This window comes from Salvelinus sp. IW2-2015, linkage group LG30 (assembly GCF_002910315.2).
Source record: "Salvelinus sp. IW2-2015 linkage group LG30, ASM291031v2, whole genome shotgun sequence".
Lineage (NCBI taxonomy): Eukaryota > Metazoa > Chordata > Actinopteri > Salmoniformes > Salmonidae > Salvelinus > Salvelinus sp. IW2-2015.
This window is the reverse complement of record NC_036869.1, coordinates 1,535,807-1,554,800: the sequence shown is the minus strand read 5'-3', so window position 1 is coordinate 1,554,800 and position 18,994 is coordinate 1,535,807. Positions and strand designations below refer to the sequence as shown.

Genomic DNA, 18,994 nt, shown 5'->3' with positions numbered 1-18,994 from the left:
AAAGGGGGGGAGAGGTATTTATAACTGTCATAAACCTACCCCCAGGCCAACGTCATGACACTTGCTATGTTGTTGTCTTAGGTCTCTCTTTATGTAGTGTTGTCTCTCTTGTTGTGATGTGTGTTTTGTCCTATATTTATATTGTATTTATTTATTTATTTATTTTAATCCCAGGCCCACGTCTCTGCAGGAGGCCTTTTGCCTTTTGGTAGGCCGTCATTGTAAATAAGAATTTGTTCTTAACTGAAGGTAAAAAAAAAAGTAAAATTATGACTTATTCAGGGTTTTGTGCTTGTTTCTAGAAAATATATTTCTATATGCCAGAGCAGAAATATAGTTGACCTTATTGATAAATCACTCGAAATAGATCTAAAAAGACCAGAATGAGATATTCCACTAGGTTATATCTAGAGCATAGACCTAGTGACCTAGTGGAATATCTCATTCTAGTCTTTTTGGTTCTGTTTTAGTACCACTATACTAGTACCTTACTACTACTACTATACTCTGTTCTATTGATAGCAGAATACCTGTAGGTTGGTCTGTGATACAGATTAAGACTGAAGACAATTTGGCTCTTGAAAAGCAGCATGACATACAGTTGAAAGTTTATTTGGCCCAGGCCCCATACTGTGTGTGTGTGTGTGTGTGTGTGTGTGTGTGTGTGTGTGTGTGTTGTGTGTCTGGTGGTTGTCTGTGTGTCTGTGTCTGTGTCTGTGTGTGGGTGTTGGTGTTTTGTGTTGGTGTCTGTGCCAAGCTCTCCAACAGTGTCTCCACACACCCACTGAGTAAGACGGCTGAAATGAAAGATAATTGGGACAGAAATTCCTCTAACTGCCCAAGTGTGCAGGAACTTTGATCTACAAAAATCATGTCTAGTACACAAATACACCTGATAACCTCTTTCTAACACAAGAATATGTAGAACGACAAATGCCAGGCTATCTCACAGACCCCTAACTCTTTGATTTGACTTATACATTGATTCTTCTCACCTGTAGGCTTTTCAATTGGACTAAAATTGCATTGAGCGATCTTCATTATTAGCATTAGGCTTTTTGTGTTACGAGATGGACTATTCAAGTCCTGATCACTTTCTTTTGTATGTATGGTATGGATGGTTTTCCTGTCTGGGGGATGTACAATAGCTGAAAATAACAGAGGAGGCAGTGGGCCGGGGGTGAGGGCTCGAGGACAGTTTCCGTGATGAGGGGAGGTAGAATTCCTCACCTATCTGCAGAACGGTTTCTCACATCCCCGCCATGGATTGTTTTCTCAGAGAGGGTCTGTGGCTTCTGTGTGTGGTGTGTGTGTGTGTGTGTGTGTGTGTGTGTGTGTGTGTGTGTGTGTGTGTGTGTGTGTGTGTGTGTGTGTGTGTGTGTGCATGCGTGTGTACTTGCGATGCAAAGGCGAGTGTCTGGTTGGCGTCTGCCACCATTCATGTATCCATATCATATTTATTTTCACACTCATGCAAAGTATCCTGTGGCTGTTTCTCTAATCCAGTCTAACTCCAGTCTATTCCTACTGACCTCTGATCTGGTCCATCCTGTAGGCTAAATAACACACCTGGGCTCAAATACTGGTACACATCTTTCAAAGACTTTGAGTGTTTGCTTTAGCCTGCCTGGAGTGGTGGATGGGTGTGGTGGAGACCTATGGGTCAGATAGGAGCAGAGTTAGTAAAGGGGAGCCTATAGATGTCCGGTCTAACCGGATGTGTCTCCCACTCTCTTCCTCTCCTTTGAGAGAAACATTTGGAAGTTAAATAAACACAGCCATGGCAAAAATAGACCCTGCTTTCAGTACAGCATGGAGCAGCATTTAAAGGAAGAGTTTTCTTTTTTTTACAAAGAAATATAATTTTGGGGGGAAAATGTATGGCATGTTATAGATGCCTTTTTGTGATTTCACTTGTTTTTGAAAAACTTACCCCAAACAGCAAATCACTTCATCTTCGTTAAGAATAATGAGGGCCCTGAAAAAACATGAACAAAGCTCCAAAAACACCCAGATACGTAATTTTAAACGGCAAAGCTCTCAGTATAGTGATGCAGGGCTTTAGATGTTGTACACCTAAATTGTGTCATTCTGAACTTATTCGCAACGTTATATTCCATTTTGCTGCGGCTCGAGCGATAGCTCTGTTCTACAGTTAACTGCCAAAATAAAGGAAACATTTGAGTAAATGAGGAAGTGATTTGCTGTCTAGGGTGTAATCATTAGTCCAACAGTTGCAAACGAGAGCTTCTATTGGATATATTCAGATATGCTTATCCCTGTTTCGTTCCGTTTGCTTCCGTTTAAGAAACGTTTTTCATCAGAATCGGCGGAATGAATACACCCCTGATCTCACGCAAACACAGTTCACTTTCAAAGCAGACACATACAAATAGCATGATCCCTTTGATTGTTGTATAACTCCGTCTCGCATCTACGCTCTCTCCTCCTCTCAGAATTTCCCTTCACTTGTTGACTTCAATGCACAACACATCAGCTGTCTGATGTCTAAAGGAAGATGATGCAAAACCTTCATATCATGACCACTAACCGCTACACACAGCCTACATCGTTGTCACCATATTAGCTAACGATGTTAGTAACGTTATAGTTAACATAGCTACTAGAACTTACACATTAGTAAACCTGATACAATCATGCAGTATGTTATACAGTCAGCAACTAGTTTAGCAGTTACACCGGCGGGCCTTGTGGCAATAAATTAATAAAACTAAAGCTTATGTTGACATGGAAGAGTTCCAGTGTTGGACAGCCATAGCCAGCTAGCTAACATAACATCCCTCTCTGAGCCGGGTGTTTGAGTAGGCTAAACTAGCTAGCTGCATTCACTAGCTAAGTGAGTGAAAGTGGAAAAAAGAAATATATATATATAGCTAGTGTTCGCTCTCTCTCTCTTTCTCTCTCGCTTCTTCATTTTTGAAAAAATGAATTTGTTCAAAACTGTTCAACTATTGTCTTTCTCTCTCTGAGTCAACTACTCACCACATTTTATGCACTACAGTTCTAACACGTATTCATTTTCATCAAGCCCGTCTTAAGCATTTTGCCTTAAATTCCTCATTAAATGTCCTCATTGTTCATCCACCGCGGGAAAAACCTTTTGGCATGGCGAATCCAAGCTTGACAATGGTCTGCATTGATGTCGTCGCATGCCTCATCCATGGCCAGAAGGAGGGTGTCACGCTCATAGGGATGGCGATCGTACACCTTCCACCTCCATGCTGAAAACAAATCTCCAATAGGGTTGAGGAAAGGAGAGTATGGGGGCAGGTATAGGGTCACAAATTGGGGATGGGTCTGAAACCATTGTCCCACACAATTACATACTATAGGTGACCCCTTCACTTTGACATGTCTGCTCAATTTCATTGAGAACACAATGAGGTGTGCAGCGTTGTAGGATCCAAGTAATGGCCTACGTCCTACCATACCATGATGGTAGGCCTACATCCTACCACACCATACTATTCAGAGATAGCTGTGCACATGGAGATGTTTCCCCCCCCCCCCGTTGTCCAGGCGCTTGGACGGTCGCCTGTTGGCCGATGAGGTTCCACCCACGGTGCCGAGTTATTGCCAGATTGAAGCCTGCTTTATCAACGAAGATATACTTGTGATGGTTCACATCATTATCAAGTACCATCACCCTCTAAAAATATATTTTGGGTAGTTGTTTTTACAGTATAGTTCCAATATGATATTGTGAAGTAGCATGTACATTAATAGTAACAGTAATACAGTATATAGTGCTGTAACTGAACATACTCAGCCTGCAATTGTTTCACCCGGTCGTTGTTTCTCTCAAAAGGCACCAGGTAAATGTGTTTCATAGATACCTGGTGACTCTTCAAAAGGTGTTGGCAGGCTGATGGATGCCACATTGGCAAAGGTGTCATCATTCTCCTCAATGTCCTGCTTTATTTCAGACAGACGTATGTCATTCCTGGCCCTCACCATTTCCACCACAGCCCACTCCTGCTGGTCGGTCAGCACACGGCCACCACCATGGGGTCTTCTGAGGGTAGAACAGAGTCTACTGTCAATAGATCATACTGMAAAAATAGTGTAACATGTTTTGTGAATTTACATGCATTACAAAATGTKATTTACTGTAGATGTAATGGTAAAGCATAGTCCATATCCTGCAGACTTAACGGTTTTCTTGGCGAATTGACAGTTGATCTTTCAGATTGGGTTGAACTAACCTAACTAATCAGCCTCTGCCATGGTAAGGCCTCTGTTAACCACATGGTCACCGATGATGGCCCGGACTTCATTAGACACAACAGTTCCCTGCCGTCTGCCTCCCTTTCTCTGATGTCAACCTCTAACGGGGCCCATGTCCACCTCTTTGACCTCTTTGACAGGGTCCATGCCCACCTCTCTGAGGGGTCCCTTGTCCATGAGCTCTTTGATTTCTTCCTCTCCCTTGCTGTCTATCTGCTCCATGTTGACAGTGTTCAAACACCCCCTTTTATATGGTGACCAATTGTGGTTACCACTATGTGAAATCCATTAGCAATAACCAGTAGTCATTATGTATGGTGATCATGTATCATACATGTCATTTAGACGTTTATAATTTACAAACACACATTTTATTTGTGTAGTTCTCAAATCCATATATAGTAGACAAACCAGTTTAAAACCTATAAGTTTACCAAACGGTTTAGTGAGTAAGCGCAGTTGGATTATTTGATTGTCAAATGTATTTAAATAAATGAGAAGAGAATTATGTGAAAAGTATTGTGAGCATTGCATTGTGAAAGACAATTACTTTATATGGAAGGTATTTATAGATGAAACACTGATTAGGTTTGGTGGAAATGTTACTGAGGGATTTTGATTGTTGAAAATGTGCTTAAAGTTTTTTTTTAAATGTAAAAAAAAGAAGCCTTTTTCATGATCTGTTTTCAGTTTTGTACTAAGATATTTTACCACATACTTTTGTACTAAGATATTTTACCACATACTTGTGAAAATAGTACCAAAGTGATTAAAAAAACAGTAACACACAGGGTTTTGGGTGGAGGACAGTACTTCTGTTCCTAGATAACCAAACACTCTCCTTGTCCCTCTCCCTCAGTGTGCCCCCCTCTCCCCTCTCTGCTCTGGTCAGCCCCAACTGTCCTGATCACTTCCTCCTCCCCATTGTGATCTCCTTACAACAGTAGGCTACTATATCATAGCAGTCATGGCTAACACCACAGTACTAACATGCAGTTCAACATCTGCTTGAGTATCTGCGAAAGCTTTGTCCGTGTGTAACAGTATAGCTTCCGTCCCTCTCCTCGCCCCTACCTGGGCTCGAACCAGGGACCCTCTGCACACATCAAGAACTGTCTGCCACGAAGCATCGTTACTCATCGCTCCACAAAAGCCACGGCCCTTGCAGAGCAAGGGGAACAACTACTTCAAGGTCTTAGAGCAAGTGACATCACCAATTGAAATGCTATTAGCGAGCACTCCGCTAACTAGTTAGCCATTTCACATTGGTTACATGTGCATCCATTTCTTTTCAATGTGTAAGTGTGTGTGATGTGTCTGTGGCACAGGTGGCTAGTGGCATCTTAACTGGGTAGGACAGGCTCATAGTAATTGTTAGAGCGGAATGACTGGAATGGTAAAACCATGTGTTTGATACCACTACATTTCAGCCATCATTATGAGACGTCCTACACTCACCAGCCGCCTGCGGTCTGTGAATATCTGCATGTGTGTTTGTTAATGTTTATTTATCTATCACCATGTGTGTGAGAAGCGTTCGTGTCTGATAAGTCCAGGCTTTTGTGGTCATGATAAGATCTGCTGCGGAGGCTTCGGGTAATTAAGCAGTTGGCCGTGATAACTCCTGATAACTCTTTGCCTAGTCGAGGCCATGTTTGTTGCTGACACCTCACTCTTTCAGTAGCTATCTCATTTATTTTGCTCTGGTGTTGTCTTCCTATCGATCTGGCTAGGGTCGTCTTCTATCGATCTGGCTGGGGTCGTCTTCCTATGATCTGGCTGGGGTCGTCTTCCTATCGATCTGGCTGGGGTGTCTTTCCTATCGATCTGGCTGGGGTCGTCTTCCTTGTAGACTGGCTGGGGTCGTCTTCTTATCGATCTGGCTGGGGTCGTCTTCCTATCGATCTGGCTGGGGTCGTCTTCCTATCGATCTGGCTGGGGTCGTCTTCCTATCGATCTGGCTGAGAGTCGTCTTCCTATTGATCTGGCTGGGGTCGTCTTCTATCGATCTGGCTGGGGTCTTCTTCCTATAGGTCTGGCTGGAGTCGTCTTCCTATTGATCTGGCTGGGGTCGTCTTCCTATAGATCTGGCTGGGTCGTCTTCTGTTGATCTGGCTGGGGTCGTCTTCCTGTAGATCTGGCTGGGGTCTTCTTCCTATCGATCTGGCTGGGGTCGTCTTCCTGTAGATCTGGCTGGAGCGTCTTCCTTTGATCTGGCTGGGGTCGTCTTCCTATAGATCTGGCTGGGGTCGTCTTCCTGTAGATCTGGCTGGGGTCGTCTTCCTATCGATCTGGCTGGGTCGTCTTCCTATCGATCTGGCTGGGGTCGTCTCCTGTAGATCTGGCTGGGGTCGTCTTCCTATCGATCTGGCTGGGGGTCGTCTTCCTGTCGATCTGGCTGGGGTCGTCTTCCTATCGATCTGGCTGGGGTCGTCTTCTTGTTGATTGGCTGGGGTCGTCTTCCTATCGATCTGGCTGGGGTCGTCTTCCTATCGATCTGGCTGGGGTCGTCTTCCTGTAGATCTGGCTGGGGTCAACTCATCGCTCTGCGTGTTTTGGTGGTTATTTTCTGTCTGACTGGGGCGTTGACAGGGAGTCCCTAAAACAGGACCACAGATACAGCAGACTCTCTGAGGTCTGAGGTTTATAGGTAGAGCTGTGTGAGAGAGACCAGTCATTAGGGTTCATAGTATCTCAGGTTGAGGATAAGAAGTTAAGTCATCATCTTCCTTTAGATAGCACTGTATGTGACCCACCTGTGTGATTATGTCACTCATTATGAATGCATAGATTGCTATAATGAATGTTTACAACAAGTCTTCTATTGAACTATGGCTGGCAGGCCCTAAACATATTATACACAGTTGGCTTAAAGAGGTGTTACCATGGCAATGTATAGCTACATCACACACTCTTCCATACAGTATGTTGTACAGTAGGCCTATCGGAATCTATGGCCCAAATGGCACCCTATTCCCTACATAGTGCACTACTTTTGACCAGAACTCTACAGACCAATAGTGAACTATATGGGGAATAYCGTGCCATTTGGGGCACAGCGTATTACTGTACTGTACTATGTGTGGCTGCTAGTTCTTTCCGGGGGTCTTGGCACACACACACATCCCCACAGCACAACACAGACAGTAGGAATGCTCTATATCAGTGGCTCTCAAACATTTTAATGTCGTCATGTTTTAATATCCACTTAACGAGTCCATTCAGACTGGTTAGTATTCACTTCCCCTGGTTCCTCCTGACTAAAAATGGATATGTTTCAGTGCTCTGTAGCCTTAAAAGGTCTCTTGTTCCTCCCCTTCATTCCCTCTCGCTCGCTCCTTCTGCCCCCCTCTCTCTCTCTCCTTCTGCCCCCCTCTCTCTCTCTCCTTCTGCCCCCCTCTCTCTCTTTCTCTTTCTTTTCCCTTTCTCTTTGCCAAGTCTCTTGTTCCACTTGTTCAGTCTCTCCCAGGGAATTAGAGTATACAGTATAGCTTCTTACTTATTTGTTATTCTTCAAACGTTCTCTGTTGACTGTTGGCTTCCTTGTCCCTTTTTTAATTTAGAAAAATTTCTTCACAACGGTGTACAACAATTAGTAAATTACATTGATCACTTGAACTTCAGTTTGTGCAGTACATTAATACACTTCCAATTATTATAATTAAGGCCAAAAAATGTGTCACCATTAGTCATGAATCTAAAGCAATGTTCTCAGTTCTGACCCCTGTCCATTCTAACTTTATATCTCCTGTATCCTCCCTCTGCTGCCCTCTTCTTTTATCTTCCCCCTCTTTATCTGCCCGTTTCTCTGTCCTTTTTACCTTTCGCTCTCTCTGTGTGTCTCTCGTTGTCTGTGTCTCTCTCGTTGTCTGTGTCTCTCTCGTTGTCTGTGTCTCTCTCGTTGTCTGTGTCTCTCTCGTTGTCTGTGTCTCTGTGTCTCTCTCTGTGTCTATCTCTGTGTCTCTCTGTCTCTCTCTCTCTCTTTCTCTCTCTGTGTCTCTCTCATCTCTGTCTCTCTCTCTGTGTCTGTTTCTCTCTCTCTCTGTCACACTCTCATTCTTCTTTCTATCTATTCCATTCCCATCTTTCCTCTCTCTCCCCCTCAACTCCTCTAACTCTCTGCTCTCTCCCCCTCCCCTCATCTACCTCTCTGCTCTTCTCCCCACTCCCTCCCTCTACCTTCTCTGCCTCTCTCTCCCTCTCCACTCCCATCTTCCTCTGTGCTCACCTCCTCCCATCCTCTACCTCTCTGCTCTCTCCCTCTCCCATCCTCATTACCTCTCTGCTCTTCTCTCCCTCTCCCCTCCTCTACCTCTCTTGCTCTCTCTCCCACTCCCCTCCTTACCTCTTCTGCTCTTCTCCCCTCCCCTCATCTACCTCTTCTGCCTCTTCTCCCCCCCCCTTTTTTTTTTCCCCTCCTCCTAACCTCTCTGTCTCTATCCCTCCCTTACCTTTTCCCCATCCCTCCTTACCTCTCTGCTCTCTCCCCCCTCCTTACCTCTCTTGCTCCTCCCCTCCTCTACCTCTCTGCTCTTCTCCACTCCCTCTCTATCCTCTCTGCCCCACTCTACCTCTCTTGCTCTCCCCCTTCCATCTCTACCTCTCTGTCTCCTCCCCCGTCTCCTCTACCTCTCTGCTTCTCCCCCTACCCATCCTACCTCTCTGCTCTCTCTCCCTCTCCCATCCTCTACCTCTCTGCCTCTTCTCTCCTCTCCCCTCCTCTACCTCTCTGCTCTCTCTCCCACTCCTCCTCCTCTACTCTCTGCTCTTCTCCCACTCCCCTCCTCTACCTTCTCCTGCTCTCTCTCCCACTCCTCCTCTACCTTTCTCGCTCTCTCTCCCCCTCCTCTACTCTCTGTTCTCTCCCCTCCTCTCCTCTCCCCTCCTCTACCGCTCTGCTCTCTCTCCCCCTCTCTCTCCCCCTCCTCATACCTCTCCTGCTCTCTCTTCCCCCTCCCTCTACCTCTCTACTTCTCTCTGCTACCTCTCTCTCTCTCCTCCCTCCTCTAACCTCTCTGCTCTTCTCCCCCTCCTCTACCTCTCTGCTCTCTCTCCCTCTCTGCTCTTCTCCCCCTCCCTCCTCTACCTCCTACAGTACATGTGGAACAACTGGGCGTTGGGAGTGTGAGCAGCATGCCTGTCTGATAGAGAATGACATGATCCAGGCTGTCAACAGAGGAAATTATGGGTAAGAGCACTTAAACACACACACACGTATGCACACACACACAAACATACACATGCACGCTAGTGATGCACGGGTTGACTCATAACCTGCGGGCGTGTTTACGGTCATGAAATATTGTGTGGATCAAGGGCGGGTGGTTGGGGGCGGGTTGAATAAAGAGGTAACTCTTGTGCAATTTATATCTATAGTCTACAGTGATGTTTTTCCTTTATTATCTGGCATTAATGCGTAAGCCTAAACTTCAGGGCCTAACTGTACGAGTGTCAAATAGCCTACACGCCAATCGCCAAATGCTTTCGGGAATAGGCAGAAAAAGTTAAAATCAATCCACGGAGGTACAAAGGACAATGTCAGAGTTGAATTCAATAAGGGAGAAGCTGCTAATTCGACTCTTGYACATAAATATAAGGAAGGCCAGAAAAGTACCTTTTTTACATTTGGAAGATGCTCTTCTCCAGAGAGACTTACTAGAGCATTTAAAMGCACATCGGCAGATTTTTTCACCTAGTCGGCTCGGTGATTCGAACCAGCGACCTTTCAGTTACTGGCCAAATGCTCTTAACCGCATTGCTACCTGCCACCCATGAGTGGTAATAGAGGATGATAGCAGTGCCGGTTATGTTATATGTGATCCAAATCAAATTTTATTGGTCACATACACATGGTTAGCAGATGTTAATGCAAGTGMAGCGAAATGCTTATGCTTCTAGTTCCAACTGTACAATAATATATAGCAAAGGATGATTGTGAAGAGCCGTACAAGACGGGGACTTCAAATAGGCCTATGGCACATGAAGGGAACTGTAGCCTACTGTTCAGATGGGTTCAATGGAAACTGAAAACTGGACACTGACTGTAGGTCTATAACCTCTCACATAACCTTAATATTAACTCCTCCAGTAAAATGATACACCAATTGTAGGCTACATTTTTACTCAGGAACAAGAGTGGAGAAACATGATTTCTTTCTTTCAGCATCTTGAGAGAATGTGAATGTGCAGTTAGATACCATCTTTATCAGCATCATAAAAGCGGATAGTATTTCAACCACATAAAATATGCATCCAAGCAGAACTGAAATCTTATCAGAAACATGTTGGGTCATTTTCACAGCTTCCTATTTCCTTACAACCAGTCAAACTGATGTCATTTGGACATTTTGCACAGGAACTCTTTCCCTTAGTATTATTTGTTGTTGCTACATTCTTTCCCCGGTCCCTAAACTTCTTTGCTCCCAGAAAGAAGCAGAGATGACAGAGAAAACTTTGCCGATGTCAACTAGATTCAAGCATTCATTTAATCAATTTATTACATTATTCTAGTGAGCAAGGGTTTATTTCGGTCCTCCAGGGCAGCATACTGTATAATGACAGAAGAGAAGCTGCATGGGTCTAATTATAGACAAGTTGACTAACAAACAGCCTCTCAAAAAATCCTTCTGCTGTCTGACTGTAGACTACTGTGCATTTTCTATGTTAGCGGGTTAGTGTTGGGTGTGGGCCTCAGATTTTCACTTTCTCACATATAGCCGGGTGGTTGCGGATGGGTTATGAGCAATTGCGGGTGGGTGCAGGTAAACAAACAGCTGACCCGTTCACCACTCCCTCAATACTGCCCCTCAAGTCTGCGCAAGGAACTACACGTTGCGTTCCCAATTTCATGGGGCGTTCTTGTACGTAATACGTAAAAGGACACTGCAACACTCAGTCGGCTCCGTTTACGTAAACTGTTTGGCTGCCTTAATGCGCGCACACACACGTTTCTCACACTCACTGTTTGGACTTTCCTCTCCTCTGTGTCCCTAGCTGGCGGGCAGCAAACTACAGCCAGTTCTATGGCATGTCTCTGGATGAAGGCCTGAGATATCGCCTGGGGACACAGAGGCCCTCCAGGACTATCATGAGCATGAACGAGATGCAGGTGAGAAGACCTGTCTGCTGGGTAGAGAAAGGGTTGGGCTGGGTGATTCATGGGATACATCTCGAATGGGAAATTATTCCTTATATAATGCACTACTTTTACCGGGGCCCATACATGGAATGCAGATATGCTGACACGGCCTTGAGAGTGAGGGACAGTCCAGTCTGCTTTTTAAATTGCGTGTGCATCAAGAGGGACACATGACATAACATTTTATATAAAGATTCTGCTGGCCTGGCCTGTGTCATTACTAGCTATGGCTACCAGGTGAAGCCTGTTATTGGTCTGTTGATAATTCTTTGTCTGTCTGGATCTTGGAAGCCTACTCTCTGCTATGTGCCATCTTTAGCTTTGTTTACATCTAACCAGACAGATTACGTAAGAGCCAATCAGAGACAGGTTTAGGAGAGAGAGGAAGGGAGATAGGATAGGGGTAGAAGATGCGGTAGAGGATAGAGGTGGAGGGGGAGGAGGGTAGGGGAGGATGGGGTGGAGCCATCCCCATTTCAGACAACACAATTGACTGGCCTTCCTCTCTCCCCCTACCCTTCCCAGACACCATCCCCACCTCTCCCCCCTACATCCTCCAAACGTAACTCTCCCACTCCTCCTCCCTTCAACTTGTTTCTCTCCAATCCCCCACTCCCCCAGCCCAACATGCCCCTACCTGTACCAGGAGCCAGATCTAAGCAGGAGAGCTTATTCATAGATCTCTCTGTCTGTTGTCTGTCTCCCAGCTCAGTCCCCACACGTCTAACAGTCATACTGGGTAATGGATAGGCCCACTCCTAACTCCCTAACTCACTCCCACTCCACTCCTAAATCCTGGGGGGTTGGAGCCACACACACACATAGACATTAGCGGGGAGGAATGTGAGGAGGACGTATCAGCCGCTGTGCTCTGTCTAAACAAAGATAGAGTTACATGCTAATGCTACACAACGGCAGGGTTAAGCATGCCTCCCACCTCCAGACCTGGCCTGTCTACGTCCCAAATTACACCATATTCCCTATATACTGTAGTGCTCTGGTGAAACGTAGTGCACTATGTAGGGAATAGGGTTCAATTTGGGATGCAGCCCTTTTGGTTAGATGACTCATGACACATACAGCAGAACCTCTTGGACTGGTGAGGAATATGTGAGGCAGCATAGATATTCCCCCTCATGAATTAATGTGATAAGCATTATGATAAGCTTGCTATACCAGGTATTTGTCTGAGGTATTATCATAGTGATTTCATTCTGGAGTTGGGCTTCTCCAATGAGTCCATATTAGGCGTTTAAAGCTAGATCAGGCTCCCCTTTCAATCTCGGCTGTTTGTAGATTAATCACATAGTTGCATATTATTTCCAGTGAGAGCAGATCTTTTTCCTTCCCCGCTTTCAATGTCTTTGTTACACTGAGGTTGTCTGTTAGTGTAGCTTCCCTCAGTCAGTTCAATCAGCTCTATGGTCTGGAGACTGATCAAAGATTCTGTTTCCCTTCTAACTCATTGGGCCAAATGGTACTAATCATCTGTGAATAAGTCCTCTATAATAGAATAACTTAACAGACACTCTGATTAGACCATCTCACTGTATGACATGCAATGTTCTATTGTGAACAAATAATCAACATTGCACGTTCCGTACAAAAGTATCATTAGGAACTTGTTGCTGTTGGTTTGTCAGTCTCTTGCTGTTGGTTTGTCAGTCTCTTGCTGTTGATTTGTCAGTCTCCTCTTGCTGTTGATTTGTCAGTCTCCTCTTGCTGTTGGTTTGTCAGTCTCCTCTTGCTGTTGGTTTGTCAGTCTCCTCTTGCTGTCTGGCTGTGGAACACCTACTGATGTCATAAGTTTTTTGGGAGTAATAAGATTAATTTTTTTATTACTTACAATAAATATCAAAGGTGGTCATACATTAGAAACAGGATTGAAAATTTGAGCAGATTAGGCTAATTCCTGTTCCCCTTCTCTATCCCGCTCAGTGTAATATGGACCTCAGAAATGAACGTCTGACCTTCAGTACTTCAACGCAGGCCAGATGAGTGGCCCTGGAAAAGATCCTGAACCCCTGGGACCAGGGCACTGGCTGCGTCCTTGGCCTTCTCACTGCAGGTAGAGACACTACATGGTAGCTAAACCCATACTGGGCCGAATACTGGTACAATAAAGGTATCTCGTTTATACCAGTACCTGGCATTCATTTGGTAAAATAACTAGGTAAAATCGTGGGTTAGCAATTTTTTCCCCGCAATACATGTGCAAAATGTTGAGAACAATGCTGTAAAATGCTTTCAAAACGACATTTAACGATACCAGACACATTCCTTATCATTTTTCAAGCCTACAACCAGAACCATCCCCTTATGCATTTAAGTAACAGAACATCCCCTTTATCATTTAAGTACCAGAACATCCCCTTATCATTTACAGTACCCAGAAAACAACATTCCCCCCTATAAAATCAATGTTTTAAGTTTCTTAAAAAACCCGAGGAACCGGGGTTCCCCTCCCCCCCCTTATCCATTTAAGTACGCAGAACATCCCCTTATCATTTAAGTATCCTCGCAGAACGATCCATTATCATTTACAGTACCGTAGACATCCCCTTATCATTTAAGTACCAGAACCTCCGCTTATCATTTAATGAACCAGAGATCCCTTATCATGATTACCAGATCTCTCAAGTACCAGACAATCCCCTTATCATTTAAGTACCCGAACCTCCCCTTATCAATTAAGTACAGAACAGCCCTATACATTTAGTACTAGAAGTCCCTTATTCATTTAAGTACCAGAACATCCTTACTAAATTTAAACGTACCAGGAACGTATCCTTATCATTTACGTACCAAAAGTCCCCTTTATCAATATTACTGTACGCCCCTATAGTACGTACCAAGAACGCCCTATCATTTACGTACCAAAGCCCCGTGTTACCAATTGAACGTACCAGAACCGTCCCCCTTATCATTTACGTACCAGAACGCCCCTTATCATTTACGTACCAGAACGTCCCTTATCATTTACGTACAGAGACGCCCCTTATCATTTACGTACCAGAACGTCCTTTCATCATTTACGTACCAGAACGCCAATACGTACCTAATCTTAATACAGTTTACTTATCCACAGAACGTCCCCTTATCATTTACGTACGAACGTCCCCTTATCATTTACGTACCAGAACGTCCCTTATCTTATTCACGTACCAGAACGTCCACCTTATCATTTACGTACCAGACGCCCCCTTATCCTTTAGTACCAGAACGTCCTTATCATTTACGTACCAGAACGTCCCTTATCATTTACGTACCAGAACGTCCCCTTATCATTTACATACCAGAACGTCCTTTAAATTCTTTAACATCTCTTAGAACATTCCAGAAGTTCAATCTCTCTCTCTTTCGCTCGTCTCTCATCTCTCTTTCCTCCATCTCTCTTCTCTCCATCTCTCTTCCCTCCATCTCTCTCTCTCCTCTCTCTATTCCCTCACATTTTTTTCTCTCTCTCTATTTCCTCCCATCTCTCTTTCCCCATCTCTCTTTCCTCCATCTCTCTTTCTCTCTCACTCATCTCTTCCCTCCATCTCTATTCCCTCGCTCAGCGGTGGCATCTGATCGAATCTCCATCCAGTCGATGGGTCACATGACCCTTCAACTGTCGCCCCAGAACCTAATTTCCTGTGATACACGCAACCAAGGGGGCTGTGCTGGAGGACGTATCGACGGAGCTGGTGGTACATGAGGCGCATAGGGTAGGACATATTTTATTGGCGACACCAGGCACAATATTAGGAGCATTTTAAATGATCAAATGAAGACATGAATTTTTGGTTCTTTAGCTGTGAATTGATGATTATCTCTCTCCTCTCTCTCTCCTCTCCTCTTCCTCTCTCTCCTCTCCTCTCCTCTCCTCTCCTCTCCTCTCCTCTCCCTCTCCTCTCCTCTCCTCTCCTCCTTCCTCTCCTCTCCTCTCCATCTCTTGCTCTCTCTTCTCTCCATCTCTCTCTCTCTCTCTCTCTCTCTACTCTCCATCTCTCCTCTCTCTCTCTCTCTACTCTCCATCTCTCCATCTCTCTCATCTCTCTCTCTCTCTTCCATCCTCTCGTCTTCTCATCTCTACTTCCTCTTTCGACTCTTCCCATCTCGTCTCCACTCTCTCTCTTCTATCTCGTCACCTGCTCTCTGGCTCTTTCTGTCTTTCTGTCTTTCTCTCAGTGTGGTGACAGAAGAGTGCTACCCGTTCTCTGCCCCCCATCAGACACCAGCAGAGGTGGGCCGCTGTATGATGCAGAGTCGCTCTGTGGGCCGTGGAAAGAGACAGGCTACTGCACGCTGCCCCAGCACACACACCTACCACAATGACATCTACCAGTCTACACCTCCCTACAGGCTCTCATCAAACGTATGTACACACACACACCTACCACAATGACATCTACCAGTCTACACCTCCCTACAGGCTNACCAGTCTACACCTCCCTACAGGCTCTCATCAAACGTATGTACACACACACACCTACCACAATGACATCTACCAGTCTACACCTCCCTACAGGCTTTCATCAAACATATGTACACACACATACACACACACACACACACACACATATACAGTTTTTTATCACTTTGGTACTATTTTCCCAAGTAGGTGGTGAATTTTAAAAACTCTTAGTACAAAACTCCAAACTGGTAACAATTGTAACGCAGCCAGTCTTACACTCAAAACCTTTCATTGTGCATTCATTTTGTTTGTCGACATTTTTTACCACACAATCATTGATCCAAAATATAACTTTGCTATGAAATATAATGAGTACATTGATTTAATCACCAAAACCCAACATAATGATGTGCTCTCAATTTACACATTTTAACAACCAGTCAATCCAATAGCAAGCATTTTTAGATACATCTTTCAAAATGTAGTATGCTACAGTACTGTATATTACAGTACATTACACTGTTTTCACATTAGGCAATACACTTGCACTACCCCCATTAAAATGTACTGATCATAAAATGTCCATAATTTCTATCCTATGTGTGATCCAAGGTGTAATAACTGAAGAAATCTTTCACAATGTAATCAAATGAAAGAAATGAAAGAAACATAACGTTTAGCCGACACTAGTTTGCATCAAACCGGTCTTGAGCATTTGGACATAGGTTCTCATCCAAGTCGCAGTAAATATCCTCATTGTTCATGCACCTGGGGAAAAACCTTTTGACATGGTGAATCCCAGCCTGACATACAGGACCAGTCAAATGTTTTTTCTTTATTTGTACTATTTTCTACATTGTAGAATAATAGTGAAGACATCAACACTGTGAAATAACACCTATGGACTCATGTAGTAACCGAAAAAGTGTTAAACAAATCTAAATATATTTTATATTTGAGATTCGTCAAAGTAGCCACCCTTTGCCTTAATGACAGCTTTGCACAGACAGTTGTGAAGAGGGCACGACAAAGCCTATTCCCCCTCAGGAGACTGAAAAAATACTGCCTGGCAAGTTCAATGTATTAATAGCCAACTAAAGTTAGGTAACTAGCTAACATACCAGTACATACTGCTGTAATGCTATGCGGTTTGTAAGGATAGCGTAGCTAACATAAAACGTTATGTTTAGCCAACATAACGTGTAACGTAACTTATTTGAAAAGGCATTACTTTATTACATTTTTCAAAATTTTCATAACATTTGTCATAATTAGTTAAAGCAATGAATTTGTATCCGCTTTCGTCAGACTTTGGCTGCATATTTTCCGCAATTTTCATCAAATCTTAAAAGTTATGAAGCCACGCCCATTTTCGGAAGAATTGCATTATGGGCCCTAAAAGTACGGGAATATTGTCCACTACTTGCATACATCGAATTTTGATGAATTTAGTACGTCATCCGGGAACTTTTAGCATACTAACTATATCCATGCTATGACCAATAAGCATATGTAACGGATGTGAAATGGCTAGCTAGTTAGCGGTGGTGCGCGCTAATAGCCTTTCAATCGGTTACGTCACTTGCTCTGAGACCTTGAAGTAGTGGTTCCCCTTGCTCTGCAAGGGGAATGGGTAACGAGCGATGTGGAGCGATGGGTAACGATGCTTCGTGGGTGACTGTTGTTGATGTGTGCAAAAGGACAGAGAAAGTGGAGGGGATAGCAACATAAGTTCGCGCCCGGGTATGGGCGAGAGGACGGACGTAAAGTTAAACTGTTACACATACTATATACTCAATTCACATCACAAATAGTACAGTTAGTATGAGTATTCGAACACAGCTAGGGTTTCCCAAACTTGGTCCTGGGGCCCCCTCTGGGTGCATGTTTTGGTTTTTGTCCTAGCACTACACTGCTGATTCAAATGACCAACTAGTCGTCAAGCTTTGATTATTTGAATCAGCTGTCTAGAGCTAGGGAAGAAACAAAACGTGTACCCAGGGGCGGTCCCAGGACCGAGTTTGGGAAACCCTGATCTAAGACACAAGAGGGGGTAGCAGTAGAGAATGTTATAACTCCTTCTCTGAAGTAAGCTACAGTAGATCAACTGGAAAACCTGTAGCTATTACATTAAGTCTGTGTCCCAAATGGCACCATTTTCCCTACAAAGTACACTACTTTTGACCAGAGCCCTATGGGCCCTAGTCAAACTAGTGCACTATATAGGGAATAGGGGACCATTTGGGACTCCCCCAACTATTTCCAGAGGCCATGAGCAGTAAGAGAATCCACATGCATCCACTTGTTTTATATCCTAATCAAAGGATACCCACTGAGTTACAACGTAGGCTTTATTACCTCTTATTATCAAGCATTCTAAATGATGCTTAATGTTGGAAATCATTACAGCATGTCTATCTTCCTCTATAACCTCTCAAGTCACCAAGCCATGCATCTAGAGATGTGGAGCTGTTCTACAACATGGTCAAACAATTTATGTTGCTATCCTCTCCACTTTCTCTGTCCTTTTATTTAATCACAGTTCTGTCCATCTCTTTCCTTTCATCTAATCACAGTTCTGTCCATCTCTTTCCTTTCATCTAATCACAGTTCTGTCCATCTCTTTCCTTTCATCTAATCACAGTTCTGTCGTTCTCTTTCCTTTCATCTAATCACAGTTCTGTCCATCTCTTTCCTTTCATCTAATCACAGTTCTGTCCATCGTCTCTTTCCTTTCATCTAATCACATTTCTGTCGTCTCTTTCCTTTCATCTAATCACAGTTCTGTCCACTCCTTTCCTTTCATCTAATCACAGTCTGTCCATCTCTTCCTTTCTACTAATCACAGTTCTGTCCATCTCTTTCCTTTCATCTAATCACAGTTCTGTCGTTCTCTTTCCTTTTCATCTAATCACAGTTCTGTCGTTCTCTTTCCTTTCATCTAATCACAAGTTCTGTCGTCTCTTTCCTTTCATCTAATCACAGTTCTGTCGTTTTCTTCTTTCATCTAATCACAGTTCTGTCGTTCTCTTTCCTTTCATCTAATCACAGTTCTGTCGTTCTCTTTCCTTTCATCTAATCACAGTTCTGTCCATCTCTTTCCTTTCATCTAATCACAGTTCTGTCCGTTCTCTTTCCTTTCATTCTAATCACAGTTCTGTCGTTCTCTTTCCTTTCATCTAATCACAGTTCTGTCCTTCTCTTTTCCT

The 18,994-nt window shown here is 44.0% G+C and overlaps 1 pseudogene; it reads left to right on the top strand.

Moving 5' to 3' along the window:
* Positions 1–18,994, top strand: part of LOC111954768 (tubulointerstitial nephritis antigen-like) — a 57,438-nt pseudogene that overhangs the window by 21,291 nt on the left and 17,153 nt on the right.